The sequence below is a fragment of the Lagopus leucura genome, unplaced genomic scaffold, assembly GCF_019238085.1.
Source record: "Lagopus leucura isolate 7727_CA_CO unplaced genomic scaffold, USGS_WTPT01 Super-Scaffold_100004, whole genome shotgun sequence".
In the NCBI taxonomy this organism is placed as follows: Eukaryota; Metazoa; Chordata; class Aves; order Galliformes; family Phasianidae; genus Lagopus; species Lagopus leucura.
In genome coordinates, this window is record NW_024962264.1 from 35,949,541 (window position 1) to 35,972,081 (window position 22,541).

At 40.2% G+C, this 22,541-nt stretch overlaps 1 protein-coding gene and 1 long non-coding RNA gene across 6 annotated transcripts in view; one reads left to right on the forward strand and one right to left on the reverse strand.

The window, feature by feature from the left end:
* Window positions 1-12,728, reverse strand: part of UGT8 (UDP glycosyltransferase 8) — a 45,440-nt gene extending 32,712 nt beyond the window's left edge. Inside the window, exon 1 of one of the 5 annotated variants that reach the window (XM_042870443.1) lies at window positions 12,589-12,728. The gene's annotated coding sequence lies outside the window, so the exon portion shown is untranslated. Of the gene's footprint in view, window positions 1-11,535; window positions 11,842-11,973; window positions 12,056-12,588 lie in introns of those variants that run through there. The other 4 variants (XM_042870442.1, XM_042870446.1, XM_042870445.1 and 1 more) reach the window with 4 other exon arrangements.
* A 5,681-nt stretch (window positions 12,729-18,409) lies between these two features.
* On the forward strand, window positions 18,410-20,770 carry LOC122179560. Its single transcript, XR_006178740.1, has 3 exons — window positions 18,410-18,472; window positions 19,381-19,467; window positions 20,491-20,770. It is a non-coding gene; the product is annotated as an uncharacterized LOC122179560 (long non-coding RNA).
* The last annotated feature ends 1,771 nt before the right edge of the window (window positions 20,771-22,541 follow it).

Below are 22,541 nucleotides of genomic sequence, written 5' to 3' on the forward strand. Positions count from 1 at the left end.
CTCTCTCTCTACTATCAGTTTGTTATATGAAATTCAGTATTTTAGAAAGAATAAAAACCTTCTTCTAATGTTATGAACTCTTCAAAATAACACATCATCAGACCCATTTAGAACAAAAGACAGAAAAACAGCATTTTTTGAACAGAGAAACGAGGTGTATTCGATCAGTGACTGAACACATTTAAGTTGCAAAACTGACCAATTTCCAGACTGGGAGATGCAGAACAGGGGAGGTTGCCTTCCGCCACTGCTGAAACGCACCACCCACTGCCTCACTGTGCTAACATTCACAGCTTGGTCTCCATAAGTGTTCAGCAAGCACTGATGAATATGAATGGATGTCGTTTTTTCCATATGGAAGAGTTCAATGACAGAAAATATGTGGGAAGGTTCAATCTCTACTGCTATACCAGCAACATCCACGTCTGACATTGTGGGTCAATATCATAATATAGGAGGCATTACTTTCGGAGCAGCCCTCATACTAATCCCCACTAAGTAAAATGCAATGCATAGCAATCGTAAGAATCTTAAATAAGCCGGCAAAGTGCTCTTGCCACAGTGAAGGCCACTGCTCTCCTGGGCTACAGTGGGCAGAGTTTTGCCAGAGATGATCTTTCCCATCTGCTCAGCACAATGAAAACACACCCGGACTTTGGGGTCAGCTCTGGGCTCCCCTGCATGAGTGAGATCCAGGCATACGAGAAGTGTCTGGTGAAGGACCACCAAGATGATCCAGGAACTGGAGTACCTTTTCTAGGAGGAGAGTCTGGGAGAGCTTAGACTCTTCAGCCTGGAGAAGGCCTAGGGGTGAATTTCACTAGTGTGAATAAATATCTAAAGGGAGGGTGTAAAGAGGACAAAGCCAGGATCTTCCAAGTGGTGCCCTCTGCCAGGATAAGAAACAACAGACACAAACTAGAACACAAGCAGTTCCCTCTGACCATCAGGAAACACTTCCGTGCTGTGCAGGCACTGGAGCACTGGCTCCAGATCTACTTCGCAGAGTAGCTCATGAGTTCAAAAAGCAGGCTGTTGTTACCTGACATATTACTTACGTTACCTGATTTACTGAAGCCCATTACTGCCTATTCAAAATCCTATTGACGTTTACTTATTCCATGTGCAAATCTGTTTGCCTTCGCTGTTATTAAATACAGTTTTACAGATAAAACATTGTATCCAACCATTGCAGGCTTGTAAACATTTCACTTAAACAAATAATGAACCAAGCTCTACGTAGCTGGTTGCATGACCAAAGGCCCTGTAAGCAAAGCGTTTTATCATGCCCAAGATAACAAGGAATGGCTTAGAAAAAGCACTTACACTCAAGTGTAAAGCTGAAAGAGGAAGAAAATATTCCAAAACAAATAAAAGGTTCTCTAGTGCTGCTTACAGGATGATTCAGCAATAAAATACACACAGCCAAACCAAATCTTAGCTCTATCAGCAACAAGCAGTTGACATTAAAGACAAAAATACAGAAACGTAAACACACACATAAACAATATTGCAACGTGCTCTGTAAACTATGGAAGAGAGTGAAGGAATAAGAGAATAAGTATCACCTTCTATTTCTGATTTCCTCCAAGAACTCTTTTGATGAAAAATAAAAATAAACTCCAGACCCTCTCAGTTTTCTTCAAGATTGAACACCAGTGCAAATCAGAATTTATTGCCAACACTTGCTATACAAAAATGCTACAACATGAACAAGTTTACTGATCAAATTATAATAGCAAATTTCAGAAAATGAGCAAATTATTACAGACACTGGAAGATTACTATTAAAGAGACGCAGCAGATGAGACTAAGACAAAACTGCTTCTCCAGTCTAAAAGTTGATTCTTAAACCTCTAAAGCCGGCAACTGTAAATTTGTTCTTTGCCTGTAACTCTGCTGCAGAGCACCTTTCCCGTAGGTGATAGGAAGCATTATGCCATAAACCTTTAAGACCTAAAGGAAAGAAAGCCCATACACTGACTTCAGGCAGCAAACTGCAGATTAAGATTAGAAGAAAGTAACTGCTAATCAACAACCCACTTGATGGAAGAGATGAAAGCATCAGAAATCTGTGGATGTACAGAGCCTTGAAACAGCAAACTACACTGTCTGGGAAGAGATTCTGATAAGAAGTATTGCAGAACCTCTGCATTTGTATTCTGAAGTTTTTCGTATCAAAGATCTTGTAACAAATTACCGAGGTAAGTGCATACTATGACTTACTTTGTGTTGCAATGTTTTAGATAAGGAGTAAGATTTGGCTTGTAACTACAAGTGCCTATTTCAGCCAAGTGAATAAATTAAGAAATCAGTGCAAATGATTAGAAAGCAATTGTGCACACATAAACGGGGAGGGGGTTTTGCATTTGCTTTGAGCTGTTTCTTGAACTCCTACATTCCTACCCAATGACTTAAACATTTCAATGACTGCAAGAATGTCACAGCTACAGATGAGAGGAAGATTTATAGACATTTTGTTGTAAGCATCCATCGCAGACTTACTGCATCAGTTATGAAAGCAGCAAAACAGTTACAAAGAGGTTTTTCACAGGTTCTGCAATTTATGAAGCTCTTTTCAGTAATGACTTTTTATTTGTATATTAGGTTTTTAATTAAATACATGATTTCACCTGAGAGAGCTGGGAAAAGAAGGAGTATAACAGAGTGGCAGTCTGACAGAATGGTGCCTGACACGGAAGTGCGTATGAAGCAAAGGTGTGGCACTGAATTCCTTCATGGGGAAAAAATGGCACCCACTGACATTCACTGATGCTTATTGAACATTTATGGAGCCCCACCAGTGGCTGTTAGCACAGTGAGGCAGTGGGTGGTGCTTTTCAGCAGTGGTGACAGCGACGTGAAAGATAAGCGATGTTCCAAATGGCCATGCCCACTTTCACAAGCACAGCATGCACGCTCTTGTTCATCACTTGCAAAAATGCATAGCTACTGGTGGTGACTATGCTGAAAAACAGTGCTTTATAGCTGAGAATTTGCTCTATCAAGTGTTACTGCACTCTTTGCACCTCTCATAGTTTCCACAGAAATAAATAGAAGGCATTACTTTCAGAGTAACTGAAGTATTTGCAAATACTGATTTGGATATAAACTCTTTACTAAAATTCAACGTGACTGCAAATTCTTTTGTAAGGCTTGGTCAGGCCTACATGGGCTGCAAGTACAAAAATCCCAGCCTGTCTTGTGGTGGCCTAGGCTCAAACCCGTAACCAAATGCTCCACAGCAGGACCAGCCCAGAGCACAGCAGGCCCCCTGTCTCATGGCTGCCAGCAGCAGCATGTAGCTCCACAACTGCAAACAGCGGAGACAGCAGCAGACCAGCTTATGTCAGGTTGGGTGCATCGGTTTGAACAGAGCAAAGCTGAGCATGTACAGACGTGTGGCAGTGGAGCTGATGGGCCATTAATACAGCACATCAGTATACATGTTTTATTTAAACCACTGCACCCTCCAGTATCCTCAGGACTAAAAGGAAGCACAGAGGAGAAAGCTGAGAAACAAAAAGTGTGCTCCAAATCTCACGTACCTTCAAGCAAATGCAAATTGTATCAGTGCACAGATGGCTCAATTTCATCTGCATCTGCTCTCCATGTTAGACAGTCTCTTCCTCACTATCTTTACTTCACCCCTAACATCCAGGAAAATTAACTGCTGACTACATTCAGCAAAACAAAGTCACCTCTTCTAAAGTACAACACATATATTCCTTGTAGATACATCTGACAGAGAAAAACGTTCTCCTGTTTTCTCCCAAACTATCTACCTTCCTTACAAGTGTTTAGAGCTCTCAGAAAATGCAGTATTCTGCTACCAAAAGATGTGTTTCCTGGCAGAGCTGCCTCAAGTTCTGAAGACCTTTCTTTTAAAGTACTGAAATCTAAAAGCAGTGTTTCTCAACCTACTTCAGCTGTTTTGCGCAAGAAAGACAAGCAGAAATGATGTTGGGACATGGGGGGAAGGATATGAACACAGAAGTCAGCAAGTCACACTGTGTTTCCCAAGGACTCGGTACTGGTTAAGATGCTGTTCACTGGCTCGAAAACAAAGGCCCTGTGCTCCTGCTATGACAATGTGTGCCAAGAACAGCCCTGGTAATAGCACAGCTTATCACAACACGCTTCATGCTGCACGATCAAGAAGTACAGATATTAAGTTGGAGAAAAATGAAGAGATCCTCTTACACACACAGGGAAAGAAAGAGGGATGCATCACATCAGCTGGCAGAGACAGACATTTGCAGTAAACTTGATGTAACAAAGCCTATGGCTACAGGCTACGATCATGCAAACATGAAGTTTGCCTCAAAGAAGATTCAGGGTATGAAACAACATAATCCTTGGAAACAAGCACTTCATTGGGAATTTGTTCCAACTTTGATAATCCTCTGGGTGGATGCTTCATCTTTCACTTCAGCTAGCTTCGGCTTGGTACAAGCTCTCCCTGGTCACGCCATCACATGACATCCAGAAGAAGTGAATTATTTCTTTGTTCTGTTTGTGACTTCATCCTATAGCAAATAACTACATTTTAATAAGCCACACAAACAGATTCACAAGGGAAACTACAGAACAGTTGTTACTGCAGCGGGTAACATTCAAAGTTAAAACACTTTATTAAAAATGTTTTCCTTTTTATTCAGCTCAATTAATTGCACTGCTTAAGATCACTTGCAGCAACAACTTGTATTCCAACAGCATCCAGAGTGGATGTTATTAGGTTGTTTTGGAAATGTGTGCATTTACAGGCAGGCGTTTCTTTGCTTTGTTTTTTAAACTGCTTCTTGCTTTCAGATATGCGTGCGCTTTATGGAGCCTGCTCCAAACTATCTCCTAGTACAACTCAGTAGTAAGATTAAAGATGAAAGTACTGTACATTTTTCTCTCTTTTCTCTCTAATTTAAGGGTCATAGCCGCTAATCTTAAAATCCTACTGGAATGAGAGAAAACAAAAAACAACCCAGAAATCTTAAGAGATACAGACTGCACTCCCACAAGAGTTAAAAAACAAGACTCAAGGCTTTTTATTTTGCAGTAGCTGTATAAACACACTTTTAAGTACACAAAAACTTCCTGCCAATTTCTAATATCAGTAGTGGACTAAAACTGTATTGTACCTTCAGAAAGGAAAATGACTGAAGATAAGGATTGGGGTTTTTGTTGGCTTTGTTTTGTTTATTAATAAAGTGGTAATATCCTGAAAGATGATCTAAGAATTAAGTATAATTGGTTAATTTGCAAACATTAAAGAAAAAAATGAGACAAATCTGACAGTTGCGGAGAGTTAAGGCAGTGATTACCTGCAGTTTCAAAGACCACAGAGGTATAGAAAGTGTAAAACAAATAAGCAACAAACCATCCAGATGGGCACACGTGCACCTATCCTTACCCACTGCCACTGGGCTTTGAAGAAGATGGGATTGTCTCCCCCCCCCCCGCCCCCCTTCTGGAAAGCAACTGCAACTTTTTTAATACTATCACTGTGTAATAACAAACATTGATAGTGGTTTACAACACCATGTTCTCTTAGCATACAGCAGGGCTGTAGTTATCAAGTTATTTATATATATATAGGTTAAAAGTTATGGTAATAATGCATTGGCTGTTCAACAACAAGTGAGATTACAATAATTTATTTGGAGTCTCCCCAGTTGAGTGTGTTTTCATGAAAATAAAGCTAACTGACAAATTACACACTTGCTGAAGTACCACAGGGCAGAGTAATTAAAAATACGTTGCTATGAATGGTTAAAGAGCATAACTTAAAGCTGCCACACAAATGTGCTTCGCTGAGTTTCCATGCAAGTCCTCCCACTACTTACACTATCATCTAGCTCACTTACAGACTTTTAGACTCTACGAGCAATAGCTTCCCAAACACCATGCTGGCCTATCCAGTCAAAAAAACAGTATCATCTCCAATATCCTACCACTGATTGCTGGGAACAATTTCTACAAGGAGAACCTTCCAGAAGCACTTTGCTCAGTTTTTTTGAGATATTTCTGTGCTCGACTATTAAACACCATACATACAAACACACTTCTGAAGATTCAGTTTCCTTGATCTCACTGAAATATCCCAGTGCAGGCAAAAACATTCTTCAAGTCAGCAAGACTTAATCAACAATCTAATTCCACAATAAGTCTTTATCCATATTTATAGCACATTAGTATACACCTTTTATTTAGATAGTGGTCTAAATAATGAGTTCTGCAATGTCCCTCAGGAATAACAAGCTTAGTAGAAGAGAACCCTAGAAGAAAATTTAAGAGATTCAGATCTCATTTTACAGCAAGGTATAGAGTAGCAGCAAGATTCACATGGCCTGTAGCTAACTTCACAGAGTATCGGTGCAACCGATAGCCCACAGCCAAAAAAAAATGCAATTTCAGTAGATGCCCTTGGGACCAGCAGATGCAAATGCCATTTCACAATCAGGTGACAAACTGATAGGTACAATGGTGGTTTGGTTTTTTTTTTCCTAGCTCATCCAATCCACCTTGTCAGATGTTCCTCCTTTGCTTCACAGCCAAACTCTTTTGCTATCAGTTATTACTGGAGGGAACAGTGGACACAAACTACAGCTTAACAAGTTGAGACAGGCACTAGAGAAATTTTTCCCCTTAAAAAAGTAGTATGATACTATAAAAGCTTATGAGAGAGGTTGTGATATTTCCATCTTCAGATGTATTCATAACTTGGATGAAAAAGCCACAGCTGACCCTCTCATTCGTTGCTAACAATTCTGCATTGAGTGGAAATTTGTGTAAGAACATCTAACAACCCTTCCAGCCAACAGTTCTGTAATTCTGTGCACCTGCTGACTCTGTAAGCACCACAATTGGTTGAGTCCTTGATTCTCCCAAGTGAAATTGCTGCAGAGGTGTTGCTATCTGCAGCTCTACCCCAAGTGCTGCCACTTACAAGATCTTCAGCAGTAGCAACCTTCAAGTCAAGAATGCACTTAAAAGATACCACTACTGCAATGTTTTGGCACTTAAGCTAGTACAAAAAAAAAGTTATTTCCAGCACTTACGAGTTGAAGCGAAACTGATGACTTTGCAAGCAAATATACAAAATAAACCTTTAGCTGTCTGCATACAGCACCTGTATCCTCTAACAGCTATCCCATTAAAAAGTTGTGATGCTTACTAATCTGAAAACGATACAACAAACTATTACTGCAGCTCAGTAATGGCTACTAATAGGAAGGGAGAAACCAAAGAATTACTCTTCTGAAAGAATATTTCATTATAGTTTCCAAGAATATGAAACATTAATGTACTTGGCATATCTACTATGTCTGCACTGTTATTCCTTGCAACTCTTTACCATGTTTTATCTCAGACAATAACATTTTAATCAAACTGTGGTGGGGGGAAGGAATATTTCTTTTCATAAATGAGATCCAGATGAATTACCACCTACAATCTCAATGAGTCCAGAACAGTGCTGCCAACAGGCAAAATGTACAACTGCATACAAAAGAGTAGATCCCAAGTGCTACATGCTCCAGAAAACACAACTAGCTACACTGAGTTTGTCGGGGGGGGGAGAGGGGGGTACACAGGCTTCTTAGCTGTACTTCTGATTTCAACCTTAAAAGCAAGCTGTTCATCTACACACTGTGTAAATTTTAGGATTATCTACAGCACTGTTCCATCCAAAATTCCTGGTTTTAACCCACATTTCATTCAGACAGACATATTTCTTTGATGCATCTCATAGCATAAACTCAGAAATATCTGATTTTCCTCCGAATTTGAAAATCTCTAATCTCTAACATTAAATCAGGGGGATAACAAAGATGTCCCAAGAAGGAAGTTAAGGAAATAGGAAGCAACACAAGCACTAGACATGCTTTTGTTGAGAATTGTTACAGCCCCGTTTAATAACCTGCATTTTATAAATTGATTTTATTGGTGCTTGTAAGATATTACTCTTATTCATTTGACTTAAGTGAAAGTCTAATGACTTCCAAGTTGGGAAATTGAAAAAAAAAAAACAAAAAAATCACCAAATTTGGATGTCAGGACTGATTAAAACGCACTCCTCTCCCAGTCCTTGAATTACAGATCTAATATTTGAAAGTTGTTGGAACAATACACTCAATCCTTATGTGTAACAAGTGTGTGAAATACCAACTTGCTACAGACTTACGGTTGATTTATGGTTGAAAATGATTTCCTTAGCGGAATCCTGTTTTAAATTAAGGAACTCCACTTTCCACATCCACACCACAATCTCCTCATAAACACACTTAAAGAATCCGTCAAATTGTTTTCTTCTTCTAAAAAGCATGTTGTTTCCCTAGGGCATCAGGGTTCGTTTCTAACTCAGTTCAGAACCTGAAGTTGGCCCAGCACCTCTCATTAAATTCTCCCTTCGGTCTCTGAGCAGGAAGGAAAAAAGTCACTCACTTCTCATAAAGCTGAGCGATCCATTCATAGGACGAAAGAACAGCATAGAGTGAAGAAGAAAGCTGTACTTGTTCCATTACACAAAATTATGTGCATGACAACTGTGCTACTGAAGACAAATTGCAATAACTAGAGATAACCTGACTTATTACAAGTCCATTTAGAAAACAAGTACCTACATTGTCTTTCAACTCCTCTTTAGCTCCTTCAGCCACAATTGTTGCATGTACAGGGTTGGTTTTTTTGGTTTGTTTTGTTTTTTTTAACTGATGTAGTATATACTGTTTCCAATAGTACAAAAAAATCAGTAAGGATGGTATGCGTGTCCTTTAGTCCCAGGTATATGAGCATATAATTTCATAAATCTGTAGGTTTTATGTCATCTCTTCCCACATCTAGGGATTAAGAACCCATAAGATTGTATGTTAAAACCAACAAAAATTTTAAAAGCTTCCAAGAGGACTCACTTCTTCTTCAATATACTGGCTCTAAATAGAGAGCTGCTGCAAAAATCTGTCATATAAATAGCAAAATAAATATAATAAGTATCATGGTGCCAGTACATAACAGAGCAAAAAGAAAAGCTGACTGGGACTTTTAGTAACTAAAAATCCTTCTTCTATTAGATATTTGCTATTAGATATTTGCTATAATATTATACAGAAAAAAAAAAAAAAAAACAATGAAAATTTTTAACAAACTGGTGCAAAAAACAGCAATCATTCCCAAGATTTTATTTAGAAAATTACAACACATTTTAGACTTTCTCCCAATAAGTAATATTTGCATTATATCACATGCTGAGCTAAATGTTACAAACCATGAAAGACCAGAAATATTTTGTGAAGGGTTCGTGAACCCTTGCATGTCACGAGGCCTGAAAATTCAATGCAATTACAGCCAACCTTGGGAAAAAAAACACAGACTTCTGGTAATACCTATTCATAAACAACCCTTTGATCTGTATGTTTAAGAAAAAATAAAATCCATTCTAAGTACTCTTGAAGGAAAAAAAGTCCAAGAGAAAAAGAGAACAAATGATTTCAAGTGCTTCTAGTGTATCAGCATTCCTAAAACAATTCCCTTCTTAAATACCACTCTACAATAATGAAACAGCAATAAAAGCATTTCCGTTAAGATCTGCAGAGAAGAGATATTTAATTTAATAAGCACTTCTTCAATATGATCTTACAACAAACATCTCAGTAGCTTTTAAAACTGTAGTTGGATTTTTCTAGTAAATAAAGGATAAGGAGCTCATTCAAGATGAAGTAAACTGATGCAAGTCCCTGGTACAATTCTAAAGGAAGGAAGATGACTAACACATCAACATGAAAAGAAGGGTCTTTAATGAGCCCAAAATGGAAAATATGAAGAAAGGTAGGGCAATAAAATGTTTAGGTGATGAAGCCAGAATCAACACACTTCATGTTCAAGGAGGTCAATTAGAAAGTAATGAAGTCAGAATATGATTTTTATACAGTTATTAGTATAATTGTCAAAAATATTTGAATTGCTGGGAGTGGTCCCTTAAACACATTTTCTGCGCAACGCCCGACGAGTACAAAAAAGGCTCCACACAGAACCATGTTCAGCGACACCATTTTGCAGATGAGGCTTACCACAGTACTTTCTTACCCAATGTCTGCATATGTAGTAACACACCTACCACAGGAAGAAGACTAATAATTCTTTTTTCTTAGCCCAGGAAATTAAATAAATTGCTGGAAATCAATAAAATCCATCTGCAGCAAATTATATGTGGCAGAAAATTATGGCAAAGTTCACTACAAACTTTGACTATGTTGTCATGATTGACAGCACTATCTAGTATTCATTTACTATGTCAGTACAACTCCTCTGAGTAAGTCCATTATGATTACTATTATTCCAAAGAGCCGACGAGACTTACAGCATAATCCGTCAAGTGTTCTACATGTGGTAAATATGGCATTAAATATGGCATCTCATAAACGCAGCAGTCCCTACTCCCTCCAGTATCTCAGCAGTAACTGAATTATTTGTTTATTATAGGGCACCAATCCAAAGTTGCCTTAATCCCAAACCTGGTGAACTACAAGAGCCAGCAGTTGTCACCAGACTGGAGGTGCCACCAGAGCACGGACCTGATCCACTGCTAAGTCATCAGTGCCCTGGTACAGCAGCTGCCCTCCACCCTGCTTGCACAGGTGGGGAAGAGACTCCTGCAAAGCACAGCCCTAGGCAGAACCAGGAGACAACACCATCTCTGAATCTTCCTTCCGCCCTTCGTTAGTCCCATAGGTCTCCCCATCCAAATCTTATTTCAAAACAATGCAACTGCTCAGTGTTTTAAGAACATGAAACATGAGGGCTATTTATAAAGTTCCTCCTTAGACTTAGCACACACAAAATGATATCATTTTCTTGTTTCATGCAAATAGCTTCTGTTAGTGGCAAAACACTGCACAAAGGTCACAAAGCAAGTGCTTCAGGCCAGGCACTCACTGCCTAGCATTTCACAGGTAACTCTTTCGAGGAGAGTAGCTCACAACTGCATGAAAGCCATCTGAAAAAATGTAGAACTCTAGCATGAATAGTAGCTTACAAAAAAAAAAAAAAAAAAGTCACTGCAGTATCCAGTCTGGATCAATGGCTGAAATAGAAGAACAAAAACAAGGAAATGTGAAGTAAAGGTTAACAGCAGACAGCGTTGTGTCAGTGCTATAAAACTAGCTCAGCTAAAATACATAAGTGACCTTGTGTGATAATTGCTTGGAAAAGCAGGCAGGCCATTCCAGATAGGAAGTGTAACCCTGGCCATTTGTAAAATATAGAAACAACCAACATTATATGAATTATTTCCCAGATCAGGTCCCCTGGCCTAAGTATGAAAAACACAAATACGGCTCTGAAGGAGTTTGCTGTGGGAAAAGGTCCTTTAAGAACCTCTTCCACCGAACACATCCACTGCTCTTCTTCCCGAGGCAACTCCAACGAGCACACAAAATAGCCCATGTATTATTTATTTTCTTTCCTACCGTTTCGTGGTCATACTAAAATGAGTACGTAAACAAGTCGTAAAGACAAGATATCATTTAGCATCTGCCTAAATACCGTCACTTGGCTGACCCGTTCGGTGCGCAGTTCAGGCTAAGCTCCTGTCTTCCTCTCCAAAGGCAGCAGGGCAGTTCTGCAGCACTCACGCGGCGTTGTTCCTCCCAGGCCGGGCAGCTCGTTCCGAACCTGAGCGCCAACTAAGCGCGAGAGGCACAGGTCCCAGGCGGGACAGGTCCCAGGCACAGCGCCCGCGCACAGGTCCGTAACGCGAAGGGAAGGAAACGCTGGGCGTCCCCAGGCTTACATAACACACAACTTCAGGGCGCCCGTCGGCGACGGTCCCTCATTGCAATACCGATGGCCAGGAAACCACGCCATCTAGTTAACGTATAAGCGGCGGCAACAGCCCGAAAGGAGCAGTCCCACACCCCGCCCCGCTCCCAGGTATCGCAGAGCAGCGGCGTTTCCCTCGCAGCCCGCCCCGCCGCCGCTTACTTCGCTCTCCAAACTTTTCCCCAGCGCGTCCCCTCGGCCTCGGAACAGCACGGACGGCGGCAGGCGTTAGCGGCCCGTTCCAGCTCCGGGCGGGGAGGACACCTGCCGGGCGCGGCGGCCGTCGGTTGGCCTCGGCCCGCGCTGCCCGCTGTGGTGAGGGACCGCTCCCGCCTCGCGGCCGTGCGTCACGCGGCCGTGCCTCCCAGGTGTGGCGCCCAAATCAGATCTCCTCCCTTCGAGCCCCGCTCAGGGCAGCGCCTACGGGCGGAGGGAACGAGAAGTTCCTTTTCGCCCTCAAACCCTCTCGGTACCCTGCAAGGGCACGGCGTCCCTTCCTCACCGCTCCCGCCACTGCGGGACGCCGCGTCCCACGGCCGCGTCCCCTGCGGCTCCGCTCTCCAGCCCGCGGCTCTCCCCGCCGCCCGCCCGCTCTCCCTGCTTCAGACCCCTTCGCAGCACAGCGGTGCGAGGCGAGAACGGAGAGATGGGAGAACCGAGCGAGCGGCAAGGTGACACGAGAGCCTCCCTCCCGCCCAGGCGGCGAGCCCTCCGCCTCAGGGCCGCCGGAGCCGGGTCCCTCCCGCTGCCCGCGGGCAGTTCCCGAGCTCCCCTCACCGCTCTCTCCTCGGGGGCCGTTTCTCCGCGTCGCTGCCTCTGGTAATAAGCCGAGGACCGGGGCGAGCCGCCGCTCGGGGCTCTGCTGCAGCTCTTCCCCTTCAGCCGAGCGGGGCGCGCGGCTCCGTCCGGCCCGGCCTGAGGTGAGGCCCTGCTCCCGCTGGAGCCCCTCCGCTGCGGCGCCGGGAGCGCCGGGCCCGCCTGTACCCTCCGCCCCGGCTCCGCTGCACCTGCCGCGCTGCCGGGCTGTCCCTGCGGTGCGAGCCGAGGAGAGGAGAGGGCACCTCGCTCCGTCCTCCCTCAACTTCTCATCACTTTCCTCCGCCCCCGCTCGGCCCCACCGCGCTGCCGACCCGGCGCCCTCCCGCCCGCCGGACGCATGCACCGGCGCCGCCGTCGACCCTCCGGAGATGCCCTCGGGCGCACAGGGAGCGGCCGCCCCTCGGCCCTGCCCCTCGCCGGTACGGAGAACCGCTGTCCCGCTCCCCGGGCGCCCTCCCGCCCCATGCACTGCCCGGCTCCCGGCGCGGCGACGAGCCGCCGGCGGGGCAGGTGCCCTGTGCCCGCCTCTGGCGGGTGGCACCCGGCCGCGCTCCGCCAATCAGTTCGGGCGCGGCGGGGATGCCGCCGAGGTGGCACCGCCGGGAGGCGGGGGAGGCCGCGGCCGCGCGAGGTGAGCGCTGAGGGGCCAGAGGTGCCGTGAGCGGCGTGGCGTTGGCGCGGCGGGAGCGCGCTGCGAAGCGTGGAGGATTGGCGAGGCGCGAGACAGAACTCCTCATCTCCGCGCGTCGTAACTGTGAGGGCTGAGCTCTGCCCTAATGCCTGTTTGCCTTTTCGTTGCCAGCAGGCTTTGTTTAAAATCAAAACGCACAAGTACTCCAGAGCTCCTCAAGCCTGACTTCCCGGTTCGTTAGAGCTAAGCTCAGTTGCCTAATTGATCCCAGTTACTCGAGTGATACACCTTATTTCTTTCTCCTCCAGGAAAGCGCGTTCAGCTTCCGACTGCTCGTGATCCCTGTTGGGGGAAAGCTGACTGAAGTGACGTAGTGCTGTCTGATCTCTTGTTTTCTGTCATCCTGGGGAAAAAACTACCAGGAGGTGTCCAAGTGATTACCTGGCGAAGCTTAAATACTAATGGTAATTCTACAGTAATTATTGATGTGGTATTGTGTTTTGTTTTGTTTTTTAAACTCTTTTCAAAAGGGTATTTTTGCAGCTGAAAGGAAGAACAGTATTATTTAAGAGAATGGGGCTTCCGCATCTGTCATGTACCTTTCAAAGCCAAAACTTTTGTCCTGATCAAGTTCTAAGTCCAAAAATGTTTTATAGACTTATCACATCTAAGCCTTTTCTTCATATTGAGGTTCTCATAAAGACCTTTAAGGGAAAAGGTGGTTCAAAAACTCCTTCTGGTTTGACAGGAGTTCAAGTTAGTCCTTTGATAAAAGCGAAGTTGTAAGTCTCATCAGTAAAAGCAAGAAAGTTATATATTTATAATCCTTTTTTAGGTAAGGTAAAAGAATGCCATGATAAAAAACAAAAAACAAAAAAAAAAAAAAAAAAAAAAAAAAAAAAGCTTTAAACTGGTCTCCTTTCTTGTAAAGATGGCTTGCAAAAGAAAATGCAGGGTTAGTTTATTAGTCCAGTCTGTTTGGGACTTACACCTTCGTATGATGTTCATCACAGTCTTAAGACCTCTTGAAGTTTCCAAGTATAAAACAAATAATCAAACTTTCTCAAATTTCATGTCCCTTATGATATGTAAGATTAAATGAGGTATTAAGTTTCAGTGGATGTTAGCTACAAGATAATGGTGGCACTTGGCTTTCAGGATAAGTATGGGCAAGCTTCTACAAATCAGGATCTGAAGCTAGAGGTCCCTTAATCAAGCATGCAGAACCACTGTTATATTGAAAATTTTTGTTTCAGCAAGGCAGAGTTCCTTAATTTTACGATGTTCTGATTTCCTGTTCCCTGTCTTCAACAGACCAGACACCAGCATAGGGCACTTAAAACATTCTGTTGAAAATTAACGTGTTCACTGTTAATGGTTTCTTCATAGCATTGCAAACCTATTTTGTTATGATGTAGTCATGTTTCTCAGATGGAAATGTTCTGTAAATTCCATAGTGCCCATGAATTCCAGCTCTCATTACTAAGCATTTCAAATCAAAGAATATGACATTGTTTGGTCTTTGCCTGTTATAGTTACGTACTACTGCAAATTTGCTTTTGCTTAGACTCCAGTTGTGTGCATAAGTTGTGTTGAACAGTTTTGTATTTCAAAGTCAATCTTTTTTGTTTAAGGGAAGTACTGAAATACTCAGTATGTAATGTTACAATGATATTTACTCTCAGAGCAGCTGACTTCTGGCTTAGAAGACTAACTTCAAGTTTGAATGTTCTGTTAGCAGAATCTTCAATTTATTGCATGCAGCTAATCCTATTATGAAGTTTTTTCTTTGACTTGTCCAGGAAAAGCAACCTCAAATAATAACTGTAATTGGTTTTCCTGGTATAGAAGACTAAGAACTACTAAACATAGACTGTCTTGCCTTTGATTAAAATTTTAAGTACAGAAATACAGTTCAGTTTGAGGTGAAACCTTCTTCTTTTCCACATCACAATCATTTTACAAAGTAATTGAATCCAGAATTAATAAGTTGTAATATAATTATTAACATGTGAAAACAAGTTTCATCTGTCACAATTTAATCTCTTTTAGAAATATTGGGCACTCCTGGAAACTCAAATTATGGGATCTTAGCAGATGAAGTAGTATTTCAGTCTGGAATATTGATGTCTTGTACATGACAGCTCCAGTCTTATTCCCTGACCTTTTTGGGATGAACGTTTTAGTGATGTCCATATACTTGCTTTGTCATTAAAGAGATGTGAGTTTCAGATTGTTTGGGGAATAAAAAGAGTCTAATGCAGTTTTGTGTGTGTATTTGTCATGTACTGCATATTTATAGCAACCCAGCTGTGGAAACAATAAGTATAAGGTACAGCCCAATATTTTTGTTGGAATGTTTGTAGGATTTTTTGTTATTCTGTAAATTTTAGAACATAATGTAGAAATTCTATTAGAAACATTTTGGAATCTGGGAATTCCTTATTAGGAAAATTAAATACATATGTATTAAAACAGTGAACATTCACAAAAAGCTATGACTATGGAGCTTTTAAAATTTTCATTAAGTTTTACATTGGTAATAAACACTTCTTGTTTTTGAATAACCTTCCATTGTTACCCAAAGGGACACATTTATACTCTTCTCAAGAAAGGAGTTTATTTAATTTGCTTACAAATTGGACATTTACATAATTCAAGTTCTTTTTAATAAATGAGAAGCAAGGAATGAATCTTGACATGAAGTGTTTCTCCGAGGGGTTTAGAATTTGGTTTTGTTGGATGAAAATAAGAGTGCAGCTGCTGGAGAACACTGATCTCTGTTTGCAAGACTGTTTTCTTTCTACTAGAATTTTTCTTATAAGAATATGAAAATCATTAATTCCAGATTTGTTTATCTTCACATCTAGCTGATTAGACTAGATGATAGATATGCCTTAAATCAAGGGTTATGTCCCTGCTGCTTGTATCCCGAATTGCACAGGTCTGTTGGTAAAAGCAATTTCCTAGGTTCCCAGACTGTGGTGATTCCCAAGCAATTCTTTAGGTGTTTCTTCCTAGTACCTTGATTGTTTTGCTTATATATGCACATATTTTTAGGATTTCTGCAAGCAAAATAGAAGTGTAGCCTTCCATGTAACTCATCTAAGATAGCTTTAGCTAATTTTGCTTGTTAATTGGTATGAGGTCATAAGCAGCCAATATATTTAAATAAGGTTTTTAGTTTTATTGCCTTTACTAGTTTGCCAGATGGATCTAATTATCTTAAATGCATATTGTCTAATTTAACTGCAGTGTTCCCAGACAACCATCTCTTCCACATGTACTTGCCACATCTTGTGACATTCTTCAGAGATGCACATAAATACAACAGAAGTGTGTGGAAGAGTGCCTGTACTGTAGGCAACAGTTGGCCTTATTGTCCTAAATAATTGATACAATCACAAAAGTGGTGTTTATTCTACTGCTGTAGGTGACTACTGCAATTGTGTATATTTCTGAATAGTGGTTGAAATAATTATTTCTAGTTAACTGCTACAAATCCAGCATTTTTTCATTTGGTGGAAATTCCAGTGATGCAGATGCAGTTTCTCTCTGTACAGCCGGTATGTTTACAAAACATACATTTTCATTCCTTAAACAATACCTTTACTAGCAGAAGAAAAAATCATTTGTAAACCAAGTTAGGTAAGCAGTGGCTATTGGCTGTTTGTTGTCTGACAGTGCTGTAAATTTCTGAGGAGATTTTGTTCTGAGTATTTACTTTTTGGCAGTAACACCAGAACAATTTCATAGAAAATTCTTTTAAAACTGTTAATATCATTTTGATGTTCTTTGTTACAAAGGACAAAACTTGGCTAATGAAGTTACAGGAAAGAGCACTTTAAGTGTTTAAGGAGATAGAGCAGTTTCCTTGTGAGTAGAGATTAAGGAAGCTGAAACCCTTGTTTAGAAAGGAAAAAGCTGAGTACCATATGGTCAAGATTTATGAAACTTTGAAGGAAGTAGATAGATACACAGCTGTTATTCAATAGATCCTATAATCCAAAAACCAGTGATGCTTGCTGTAACAAGTATCGAAATAGATTAAAGGTATGAAAGGAGGTTCTGAACAAGCAGCTGAACTTACTTTTTAACAAAGGAAATTGTAGAGGTAGGTGGCTTCAATATCATTTGGAAAGGAGGGGTAAGGATATTTCTAGCTACGCATCTATGAACAACAATCACAGGTTGTACTACAATTGTTGAGGTACAATAAGCATTTATTCTAGGGGTGAGATAAGGAAATTTATTACAGGAAATGGCTTCTATTTTCTTACTGTCAGAAACTGAGCAGTGAACTAGAGGGACTTGGCTCACCCATACTGAGAAGTGTTATTTTGAAAGCATATGCACTCATGAATCAAATTATTTTGTTAGCTTTGTATTGATGAAGTTATGTGTATGAAATTGTACTTGCAAAATCTAATGACTTTTGTTTTCTTATACTAGTAAATGGAGATGTGTTTTTACAGAACTTAAGCTTTAGAAAATTAAGTTGCATGCTTATCTCTAAGCACTTTGAAGTGTTAAGTTAGCATGGATTTAATTCTGAAATGTAATTGTAGGTAGAGAGGCTGGGTGTGGTGCAAATATTTCTTGATTGTGAGTAGGGTTTTGTTCATTTGTTTTATGTTCAGCCATCACTTGCTGAAGTCAGCTCAAAACATACATAATTCTTATATCGTTCTTGTGTTTTAATACTGTTCCTTGGTCATTGTACTCAGATTCCTCTTGAATAGTAAAAAAATGCATAATAGCAAGATTGGTGTTCAAATTTTGTGTCCATTTTTTGTTGCCCTAGTGACTTTTCTAAAATTGAAATTAAGTATGTATTAAAAAATAATAATATTAATAATATTAAAAATAATACACATTTTTATTTATTGTGGTTTTTTTTTTTCCATAAACTTCTAAACTTCTTAGAAGTTTGTGTTTCTTTCTTTAATTCTTTGGGAATTGAAATTAGAGCCAAAAACTAAAAAGCTATTAGTATCCATCAGTTGAAGTTTGAAATGCCAAATGATTGTTGTGTCACTTACCAAGCTACTTCAGGTAAACTTACAAGCGATCTGTATGGATTAGAAGTGTGTGTTTTCAGTTGTTGTTAAAGTGTGTTAGTATTTACAAATGTGACGTTATTTTTCAGGTTGCCAAACTGCGTGTGCAAGTAATGGCGTCTGAAGCCATTCTTACTCTCCTTAAAAGAAGGTAGGAGCTATATTTTTATTTTTAAGCTTTAGCAGGAGAACAAATAACAGATGCTGTTAGTATAACCTTTTGCCATTTTAAAGTATCAGAAGATATTATGAAACTCCACATTTGTAGTCTCGCTATGTGATGAGACTGGCTTAATCTGATTAGTTTGTTAAAAATGAAGGGGTGGCTAGTATGATTTAAAAATAGGGAAAAAGCTATCTAAATACTCAGCAAAGTATGGTGCTGGTACTAATTTTATTCCTAACCTGCTTTTTCAGAACCCAGTTTCATTTGGTTAATGCTAGCTGCATATTGTAATACTGAGTTCCAAATCGGAATGCCAACAGAGTAAAATCAATGATACCTGAATATGCTTTATGTTTATACTTCCTTGATATGTGACTTCAGTACTGATTAGGCTTGAGTTAGGCTTGCTGATAGAGTTATAACGTAGTCTTACATGATGATAGGCTGTGGCTTCTGTCATTTTCTTTTATAAACAGAAAAGATTAGTAGCCTATGACCATAAATAAAATAATCAATAGTTCTGATATGCTTTACTAAAATGTCTTTCTTTTGGTGAGGGTGGGGTGGGGGGTATCAGAGCAAACCGGTATATTAATCCAGCAGTATTTTTTTTGGTTCTTGCAACACTTCTCACTAATAAGAGCGTTGTCTTACCACACCTCCTAAAGAAAACACTAGAGCCAAAAACTTGTTTGCATCTTGTTTGCTTTTATTTCCGCACCTGAAAGACAAGAGTAATGAATAGAGCTAACGTGTCTCAGTAACGACTCAGGGAAGTTGTAAATTGAGTTGAGATATAGTTGGTCATTTGATAAGGGGATAATCGTCAGGGGTGTGTGATACAGTGTGTTCATGTGTGTGTTCAGTTTTGTTTTATAAATGGACTTTCATAGCCTTAATTATAGAGTGGCAAAGGCCTGACAAAACACTTATTCATCTCCTTCAAATGGGGTTCCACATTTCCTCTTTGGGTCATGAAGGTGAGTAGGTTTTTTTTTTTGTTCGTTTGTTTTTTGTTTGTTTTTGTTCAGTTTTGAGTAACAAGATGAATAAAACTGCATTGGGCTCAGTGCTCTTATGTCTTTGTCTTTAAAGGTGACACTCGGCAGTTGTCTGAAAAATTTGCTAAACAATTTTACAGCCTCTAGAGAAGAATTCAGGTCCTACTTCTATGAATGAACTTCTGTGAGCACATCTTCCATCTCCTAGGACAGTGCTCTAGCTGAATGCTTATAGATTTTACTAGATAAATTAGTAAAGACCCTAATTTTTTTTTTAACCGTTTCCAACTGGCATAAAAATATTGTTTTTAAGATGAGTTTCGTAAGTCTTTGGAATAATTTGTAGTACTGAGTTCCTGCAGTAGTAGGATAGTAGTCGTAACTCAGGAGGTCCGTTTCAATCCTGAATTGTTGACTAGAGAGTTGAGGGAGAAAATAAACAGGATAGAGCTCTTCAACCTTCTTGTCAGGACATTTGTAAGGGTACGGGGCAAAGATCCTGAGTTCAAGCTCCAGCACCAGGTGGTATTTAATATAAATACAATGTCTTGTTTGTACACGAAGCCAGGAGAGGTAGAGGGCAATGATTTCCAGCAACTGATATACAAAATAAAACAGTTGAACAATATGATGAATCAAAACTGCTAAGGTAATAAAATATAGTCACTGATACAAGTCCACAAAGTGTGAAGAATATATTGTAGTATTTCAAATGCTGTAAGTGTATCTTAGCAGCTCTGTAGTGCTTTAAGTTAGTAACTTCTAGCGTTAAATTCCTTGTGACAGCTCCGTGCCTTCACTAGCAATGCCTGTTAATCTTGTTATAATTCCTTCACTGAGTCTACTGGGAGACATGCCAAAATCACTCTGTGTACTAATGACAAACCAAAAAGAAATTACCCAATGTTTGAGTAGCCACTGCTGTATCCTCATGCCACATATTCCAAATACTTCACTAGTGTATTTGTGTTTCATCCTGTGAATGCTATTATAAAATTCCAGAATGTTTTATTGAAGTCACCACCATCCACCATTTTAAGCTCAGCAGAAGTCAGTTTTGTATTACACCTGGAGAAGCAGACTTTTCAGAAGGTGAGTCCTTTTTGTTCTTCAGTTTCTCAAGCAGTACACATCTTTAGACAATTTCCTTGTCACTATTTCATCTTTGCATGTTGTAGTACTTGCTATGAGCTACTTGCCATCTCTTAACTTTATGCAGCCCTGGTAAAAAAAATTGTTCTGTCAGACTCTATTCTGAGTGCTGTGGAAGCCTTTTTTCATATTATACCAGTGATCAGTCTCCCTTCCCTTGGCATGTCTATGGGCTACAAGCATCACAGTGTGTTTTCTTCTGTTTTCACGTCAAAAATGCAACCACAGTGTAAAATTCCACAATCAAAATCTGTTTTAGAGGTGCCAATTATGTGTAAGTAAGATTATATCTTGTTTTTATAACTAGCTATTTTGGAACATGCTATGCAATTTAAATTATGTTGTCTTCTCACTGGCACCCAATGATAGGACAAGGGGCAATGAGTGCAAGCTGGAACATAGGAGATTCCATGTAAATATGAGAAAAAAGCTTATTCACAGCAAGAGTAAAAGAACCCTGGAACAGGCTGTCCAGGGAGGTGAGGGGGTCTAATTCTTTGGAGACATTTTTTGAATCAATATTTTGTGTGCTTTTGTTTCCTAGATATCCTCCTGTTCTCCTGCAGGGGAAAGTTTGTCTTCTATAAAACTTTGCAGCTTATTTTTTCTTCCTTGTCTTCCACAAATAAATTGTCATGGAAGTACTTAGCTTATATCTTATTTGCATCTATGACCTATGGAGAAAATCATTAATCACTTCTGACAAGCATGAGTCTACATTTCTGCACTGATTACTACTTAAGATTTTGTGAAACTACATTTGCTTTCCTATCTCTTCATAGTTGTGCATTGCTGCAATCGCGTTATCAAAAATCTTGATGGCTGCATTACTTCAGTTTTCTTCTTGATAAACCTACTACATCAGTGGTTTCTTTTTTTTTTTTTTTTTTTTTTTTTTGTCCCTTTTCTCTAAAGACACAGGCGTACATTTTCTTTTCCTTGATTTGAATGCAGTGAAAACTTAGCTTATACATCTGAAGGACTTAAAATCTAGAACCTGGAAATCTGTCCTCTACTTTGTTCCTTTTTGAGCAAAACAAGAATAAATTATATTCTACTCAGCACTGCTATCTCTGCTTAGAAATAGTCTATTATTATGCAATCTCATCTATGTTTATGAACTACCAAGCAAACTAAAATTGGGCAGGAAGAGAAGAATGGATAGATGACTGCTGACAATGATATGGACCCTAACTTATGGACCCTAACTTGTGATGGAGAAAGAGCAGTTGCAGCATTTCTCAGCAGAAATCCTCTAACTCCTCTGCAGTCTTGTTGATGCTGTCTTATAAGGTTACATGCATTCATGTGTTGCCCTACTCATATGAATGCTCTTCTGCAAGACACTGGCTTTGACTGAAACTTTAGTGATTTAATTGAAGCTATTGTCTGTGACTGGGTGCATTTATGTTAAAGCTCTCTTGGGAACTTTGAATTATATATTGAATATTTTGCTAAGGGAACTTGATTCTTCTTAGTTTCATTCCAAGCTTGTGTAAAGAGTACATGATATTTGTAACGGTGGCTTGTTGCAGTTTAGTTTCTCCCGTTATCCCATTAATGTATTAGGAATGAGAGAAACTTATGAGATTCTCTTCTGAGATATGTATGTATTTTGCTTTGCGTGCTTTATATTCATATGAATGGAGAAGTGTACTGAAATCCATTGTAGAAGTGTTTTACATCTAGGCCTGAATATTTGGAGATCATAATTTTCTTCCTGCAGATGAGAGGTCTGCTGCTTAATTTGTTGCCTCAGAAGAAGTTTTAGAATAAAGTTCTAGAGATTGTGTTATCTAGAGTAGCTGTGACCAGTAAAGCAATGATCCTTGATAAATAATTGAGTTTGGAAGAAACATCAGGAGTTGATCTAGTCCAGCCCCCACTCGAACCAGCTCAAA